The 8,175-nt window shown below is 36.9% G+C and overlaps 1 pseudogene; it reads right to left on the bottom strand.

The window, feature by feature from the left end:
• Window positions 1–2,815: 2,815 nt before the first annotated feature.
• LOC110207892 (small ribosomal subunit protein uS5 pseudogene) lies at window positions 2,816–3,687 on the bottom strand (annotated as a pseudogene).
• Between the last annotated feature and the right edge of the window lie 4,488 nt (window positions 3,688–8,175).

The raw sequence follows: 8,175 nt of genomic DNA on the forward strand, positions 1-8,175 counted from the left end.
ATCAACACCATATTTGTATACAAATTTGGGTAGACTCCTTCTTAACCTGTTTTCCCAAATAGTCTATATAGTATTGGAATTAATTGTTCTTTAAATGTTTGATAGAATTCGCATGTAAATCCATCTGGCCCTGGAGATTTTTTCCTAGGGAGTTCATCAATGGCTTGTTCAATTTCTTTTTCTGAGATGGGGTTATTTAAGTATTTTACTTCCTCTTCGTTAATCTGGGCAATTTATATTTTTGTAAATATGTATCCATTTCACTAAGATTGTCAAATTTGTTGGCATATAGTTGGGCAAAATAATTCCTAATTATTGTTTTAATTTCCTCTTCCTTGGTGGTAGCTTCACCTTTTCATTCTTGATACTAGTAATTTGGTTTTCTTCTTTCTTTTTTTAATTAAATTAACCAAAGTTTTCTCTATTTTATTGTTTTTTATAAAACCAGCTCTTAGTTTTATTTATTTTCAATAGTTTTCTTAATTTCAATTTTATTAATTTTTCCTTTGGTTTTCAATATTTCTAATTTGGTGTTTAGTTGAGGATTTTTAATTGTTCTTTTTCTAGTTTTTTAGTTGTATGCCCAATTCATTAATCTCCTCTTTTTCTATTTTATTTATGTAAGCATTTAGAGATATAAAACTTCCCCTAAGAACTGCTTTCTGCATCCCATAGTTTTGGTATGTTGTCTCATTATTGTCATTCTCTTGAATGAAATTATTGATTGTTTCTATGATTTGTTGTTTGACCCAATCATTTTTTAGGATTAGATTATTTAGTTTCCAATTATTTTTTAGTCTATCTTTCCATGGCCCTTTATTACATATAATTTTTATTGCATCATGATCTGAAAAGGATGCATTTAATATTTCTGCCTTTCTGCATTGGATTGTGAGGTTTTTATGCCCTAGTACATGGTCAATTTTTGTGTATGTGCCATGTACTGTGAGAAAAAAGTATATTCCTTTCTATCCCCATTCAGTTTTCTCCAGAGGTCTATCATACCTAACTTTTCTAATGTTCTATTCACCTCCTTAACTTCTTTCTTGTTTATTTTGTGGTTAGATTATCTAGTGCAGAAGGGGGAGGTTCAGGTCCCCCACTAGTATAGTTTTGCTGTCTATTTCTTCCTGTAACTCCCTGAACTTCTCTAAGAATTTGGATGCTATACCATTTGGTGCATATATGTTTAGTAATATTACTTCATTGTCTATGGTGCCTTTTAGCAGGATGTAGTTTCCTTCCTTATCTCTTCTGATTAGATCTATTTTTGCTTTTGCTTTGTCTGAGATCAGGATTGCTACCCCTGCTTTTTTTACTTCAGCTGAGCATAATATATTCTGCTCCAGCCTTTTACCTTTACCCTGTATGTGTCACTCTTTTTCAAATGTGTTTCCTGTAAACAACATATTGTAGGATTATGGTTTTTAATCCATTCTGCAATCCATTTCTTTTATGGGAGAGTTCATCCCATTCACATTCACAGTTATGATTACTATCTGTGTCTTTTTCTCCATCCTTTCCCCCATTTATGCTTTTCTTTCTCCTTTTTCCTTTCCCCCTTCACTAGTGTTTTGCTTTTGACCACCTCCTTCAGTCCCTCCCCTTTTATTATCCCTTTCCCTTTTCTTCCCCTTTACTCTTACTGCTTCTTCTCCTTCTTCTCCCCCTTTTTCCCCCCTCCCCTTTTCTTTCCCCTTTTCCCTCCTACTGCCTATAGGGCAAGTTAGATTTCTATACCTAACTGATTATGTTATGCCCTTCTTGAGCCAAATCTGATGAGAGTAAGGTTCAAACAATGCTCCCCCCCTTTTTCCCTCTGCTGTAATAGGATTTTGTGTCTTTTCCTGTAATGTAATTTACCCTTGTCTGCCTCCTCCTTTCTCAGTACATTTTCTAAGATCAGATTGATCCACTTATTTGGATCCATTTAACCCACTTGATTAGATTTATTTTTATCATTACATGAAAGTCAACTAATATGCATCCTCTTTATGTATACTCCTTTAGCATGGTGTAATAATAATACAGTTCTCAAGGGTTGCAAGTGTCATATTCCCTTGTAAGAGTTTAAACAGCCCCTCCCCATTAACAATATATTGTATCTATCCCATTTACCTTTTTATGTCCTTCTTGAGCCCTGTACTTGAAGATCAAATTTTTTGTTGAGCACTGGTCTTTTTGTCAGGAAAGTTTGGAAGTCTCCTATTTGTTGAATATCCACTCCTCCTTGAAAAATGATGCTCATTTTTGCTGGGTAATTGATCCTTGGCTGCATTCTAAGTTCCTTTGCCTTAGGAATATCATGTTCCATACCCTGTGGTCTTTTAATGTAGAATCTACAAGGTCCTTTGTAAACCTGACTGTGGTTGCATGATATTTAAATTGTTTCTTTCCATCTGGTAATTTTGGAATTTTGCTATTATATTCCTTGGCATTGTGAATTTGGAATCTGTTTCAGGTGGTCATCAGTGTATTCTTTCAATCGTTATTTTTCCTTCTGCTTCTAGGACTTCTGGGCAGTTTTACTTTATGATTTCCTGAAAGATACTGTGCAGGCTCTTTTTTTAATCATGATCTTCAGGTTGTCCAATAATTTTTTAATTGCCTGTCCTGAACGATTTTCCAGGTCATTTGTTTTACTGATGAGGTATTTTACCTTTTCATCTATTTTTTTCATTTTTTTGTTTCTGTTTGACTGATTTTTGCTCTCTCATAGAGACATTAGTTTCCATTTGTCCAATTCTAGTTTTTATTTATTTTTTTTTCCTAGCAGGCATAGTTCAATTTATTTGTTTATTAAAAAAAAAAAACCCATCTATGTGGTTGCCACAGCAGCTGCCTGAGTCCTCTGGACAGGCACTTGAGTGTGAGTCTTCACAAGATGGTCGGTGAATTCCTGATAGGGAGACTTAGTGAACACAGTCTCTTTCCACAGGTCTGGGGTTAGATAGCTGTATGTTTTGGAGATGGCATCAAAGGTAGCTTTAGCAAAGTTTCTCAAAGTAGCAGTACAGCCTCTTGCAGATGTGTAGCAGTCATCAATTCCAGCCATCATCAGGAGCTTCTTAGGCGCAGGAGCTGAGATGATGCCAGTACCTCTAGGGGTGGGGATCATGCGCACCAAAACTGATCACATGTCCCAGTGAACTTGCAGGGCACTGTGTGAGGCTTGACAATCTTGTTCCCCCAGTAGCCATGTCTCACAGGAACGATGGACAGCTTGGCCAGAATGATAGCACCATGAATAGCTGTGGCCACTTCCTTGGAGCACTTGACACCCAGGCCAATATGGCCATTGTAGTCACTGATGACCACAAAAGCCTTGAACCTGGTACGTTGTTCAGCTCTAGTTTGTTTCTGAACAGGCATTACCTTCAGAACCTCATCTTTCAATGAAGATCCCAGGAAGAAATCTATGATCTCAGACTCCCTGATAGGAAGGGAGAAAAGATAGATCTCTTCCAAAGACTTGATCTTCATGTCCTTGACTAGCCAGCCCAGCTTAATAACAGGAAACCACTCCTTGTCTTCGGCCTTTCCATCCTGGGTGCCACAGCCTCGACCACGGCCCTGACCTTGACTTCAGCCCCCGCTACCGAAGCCACTGCGGAAGCCACCTCGGCCTCTGACTCTGGGGCCCCCAGGGCCTCCCACTTCTCCTGCAGCACCGGCGTCATCCGCCATTTGGTGTCCACTAGAAGTAGAAGCCCAATTCTAGTTTTCAACAGATTGTTTTCTTCTGTTAGTTTTTGTCCTTCCTTCTTCAGTTGGCCAATTGTGTTTTTCAGGGACTTGTTTTCTTCAGTGTATTATTTTTACCAATTGGCCAATTGTATTTTTGAAGGACTCTTCTACCTCTCTCATTCGACTATTAAAATCTTTCTTGAGCTCTTCTAAGAAGGCTTTTTGGGTTTCAGACTAGTTCATATTCCCTTTTGTTGTTGCAGATGTGGGTTTGTTGACAATGTTGTCCTCTTCAAAATTTCTGTCTTGATCTTCACTCTTCTCATAATATGAATCTATGGTACATTTCTTTTTACTCACGCTGTTTCTTTATTTCATGGCCTTTAAAGAGATTGAGCTCTCCTGCTGGGGAACAGAGAGCACTGACCCAAGCTTCTTGTGTTGGGAGCCTAGGTCTTGGTCACTGGCTTTGTGTGCTGGGGCTTCTTACGTTGGCAATTGGAGGTTGTAGGTTTCTGGCAGCTTACCTCGTGTTGGGCTGGAATCAGCAAGGCTGCAACTTTCAGGCAATTCTAGGTTTCCTGCTTTCCCTTTTCTTTAGCTTTCTTCAGCTCCTTTTAGATTGGTGCTGCAGGGTGTTTATCTGCCTGGGGCCCCCTGCAGTGTTGTCTGCCTTGTTTCTGCTAATGCACTGGGAGATTCCTTTGAGGCAGAGTGCCTAGGCAGCTGGTGGTTTTCTGAGCTGGTTTCCAGTTCCCCCTACCCTCACTGAGGCACTTGGAGGTGTCCAGCTGTTGGTGTTTGCCTGCTCTACCACCTGGGCTTCAGTATTTATTCACGATTGGAGGCTGCAGGGCTCTGACAGCTCACCTGGTTTTGGGCCAGAACCAGCAAGGCCAGGGCTTTAAGAAGCCTTTAGGTTGTTTTCTTCACCTCCTTTCAGATGAATGCTGCAGGGTACTTATCCACCTGGGGTCCCTTGTAGTTCTGCCTTTCTTATGTTTGCTGAGGCACTGGGAGACCTGTTTGCTGGGCTGCTGCACTGCTGCTCCCCATCTTTCTTCTGGTTCTGCTGTTCCAGGGTTTTTTTCTGGGGTAATGTTTTCTGGGTTTTCAGAGGTTGATAGGGGAGAGTGAGAGTGACTACCTTTTCACTCTTCCATCTTGGCTCCCAGAACTGGAAGTGCTCATCATTTCTTAAAGTGCGATAGCATCCCGTCACAATTACATACCACAACTTGTTGAACCATTCCCCAATTGATGGGCATCTCCACAATTTCCAGTTCTCTTCTACTACAAAAAGAGAAGCTATAAATACATTTGTATAGATAAATCCTTTTCCATTTTGCTTTTTCCCAGATATTTAAGAGAAATGAATTGGTGTATATTAGATTGTTGTTTTTAAAAAGCTATTATATACACATATTTGAAGGGATTTCACACTCCTTTGAGCAAGTGTCTCTTCTTATTTGGTAACAATTTTTACTGCTTATGCCTACTTTGATTAGTAAGAATAATGAATGTCTTACACTTTTAGAAGTATTATGAATAAAAAATAGTGAGAATGGCTTTATTATTCATTTTTGTTCCTGAACCTTTACTTGGCTAGCTATTATAAGCTATGGAGACATGTGCAATAATGACAGAATTTTATTTTTCATCTCCATGTATGAGAAATTGATAGTAATTTAGAATAAGTTGGAAACAAGTCAGTATCACAGGGTTATTGAATTGCTGGATCTAGTTTTCTTAAGTGATTTTTACTAATATAATTCTTCTATTAGAGAAAAGGAATAGACTGGAGATGAATTGGTAAAACTAGATAGGTGGTATATTACATATAATTGCAAGTCTTTAAAGACTTGAAGGAAATGCATGTTTAAATAGCTCTGTACCTGAAGATATGATTTTTTTCCTCTTCATTGGTTCTTTTTAATTGTAACCTAAATTAAGTAACTCTGAAGTGGCTATTTAATTTTCAGTAGTACATTTGTAGAAAACAAGAAAATTACAGATTTTTTTTCCATTCCATTCACAGAATAATGCATAAATAATCCACTGATTTCTATTGGTAGTTGAACCAATATAATAAAGCCCAAAGTATGTTGTATAGAAAATATTCAGTTTGTATCTTACTTTTCCAAAAATCCTGATATAGCACAAATTTTAAACATCTGGATAATTTGCTAGATATTAACTAAATTAGATTTAACAATGCAAACACAAAATCAATCAATCAATCTATCTATCTATCTATCTATCTATCTATCTATCTATCCATCTATTTATCTACCTTTCTACCTATCTATTATTGTCATGTATTTATCTTTTGCCACTTATTGTACCAGCTATGGAGAAAACTGTGGCCTCTTAGAATAGAAGATGTTTTCTAACTGAAAGGAATTCAGGAAAACATGGAAGCCATGTATGAAAACTTGCTTATGTTTTAGGAATGACAAAAGCATAAAAATAGAGTCTTCCTTTTCTGCTAGTTTGATATCTGAAACCCTGGATCTCTGATTCCCCACCCAGAACCCATCTAACACCAGGTCCCTCAATTATGTTTTCATCTGTTTTCCAATTCACCTATTGCTACAGCCTCTAGCTTCTTTAGTTTCTAGTAATCTTAATGAGTTTGACTTCTCCACCAGAAGCGAAATGGAATGATCTCTGAAATCCAAATTCTTTTCATGCTGGGATTATTTTTATTATGGATATATTATTATGATTGTATATCCATTTTTTCTATGTTTATTAACTATACTTTTATATTCACCATAGGGCCCAAGCAGAAAGCCCTAACTAAAACATTTACCTCAATCCACTACTCAGTAAGGCATCAGTCCGTACTGTGCACCCTATGAAACTATTGATTTCATTGAACCCTAACTTGGGATCTCACTTGATGGGGATATGGAGAATAAAACGCAAAAATAAAAGAATAAATAGAAACACATAACACACAATTTCTGAAACAAATAAAATGTTAATGATGATTGTAAGCAACTTTTTAGGCATTCTTAATATGATGCATGGGAAGGCAGATAGGTGGCTCAGTGGATAGAAAGCTGGGCCTGGAGTCTGAAAGATCTGAGTGCTAATATGGCCTTAGATACTTACTAGCTATGTGACCCTGGGCAATTTAGTTAACATCTGTTTGCCTTAATCCACTGGAAAAGGAAATGGCAAACCCCACTCCAGTATCCTTGCCAAAAAAATTCATTGGACAAATTAGTCCACAAAGTCACAAAGAGTCAGACAAAACTGAATGCTTGAACAACAAATTTTATCTATATTTTCTTAAATGACAATAAGCCCATTTAAGGAAGAAATTTTAGCCTTGTTTGGATACTACTTGGCTTTGTTATCCAAAGTACTATTTTTATTTACATTGTCTTATTTCACTTGGAATAAGCTCCTTGAGAATCAGGATCTTTTCACTTTGTTTTTGTGTCTCCAATGACTAGGGACATTCCTAATCCTTTCCAAGAATTCCAAGAATTTCCTAATTACTGTGGTGAATGGGGAGTAGATTTTTAAAATTTAATTAGTAATTATATCCCTTATAGTCTTACCATAAGCAAAAGTTTTGTAATATTTTGTGGTACACAGGCACCTTGCTGGATTCTAATCCCAAGCCTTAATTACTAGGCTGGCCTGATATAGATTTGGGCTAGAGGAGACCATGTCTCATTAATCGTAAAGAGCTGAATGCTTGGTGACAGAATCAATTCAAGAAAGCTGAAACTGTCTTCTCTGAGACATGAATATCAACATTGTCCCTTGTTTGGTGCTTAAATGAATCAGCAGCAACTCTAATGAAATTTGACAACATGAAAAGCTCTCTATCCTTTTTCATTTGGATTTTTCCAAGACCTCTCTTTAGCAAGGTACTCTAAAGTTATCTGCTCTAGCCAGATGCTCATATTTTCTTATCCTCCTGCTACACAGAAAGCAATGGAATAGGAATGTTATAGGTAGAAGAGAATGGAAATCTTCCAAGTTGGACAGAATTTTAATGAATTTGAAAAGTATGCCTAGGACACTGAAAATGCTATTTTAATGGAAAACTGACTATGTGATAAGTTGAGATACATGAGATGAATAAAATAATTTAAGTTAGGTTATCAGTGTTGACTACAGAAGATCATTTCATCCTTCAGAAGATCAAAAGTGAGCACGGCCTCTCATTGCTTGAGATAAAGATATACGGATAGATGGATGAATGGACAGACAGAAGGAGAAGTTGATGAGGGATGGAGAATGAGTGTATGGACATGACAGATAGTTGTATATAGAGATAGATAAATATATAGATAGGAATCAAAAAGTGCTTACTTTGTACAAGACCTCATGATTGATGGCTAAGGGACAGTAAAAATATAAGCAAGCAAGATATTATATATATGTGTATATATATATATATATGTGTGTGTGTGTGTGTGTGTATGTATATATATATATATGTATGTGTATATATATGTATGT

Source organism: Phascolarctos cinereus, unplaced genomic scaffold (assembly GCF_003287225.1).
Source record: "Phascolarctos cinereus isolate Bilbo 61053 unplaced genomic scaffold, phaCin_HiC Scaffold_4;HRSCAF=312, whole genome shotgun sequence".
NCBI lineage: Eukaryota > Metazoa > Chordata > Mammalia > Diprotodontia > Phascolarctidae > Phascolarctos > Phascolarctos cinereus.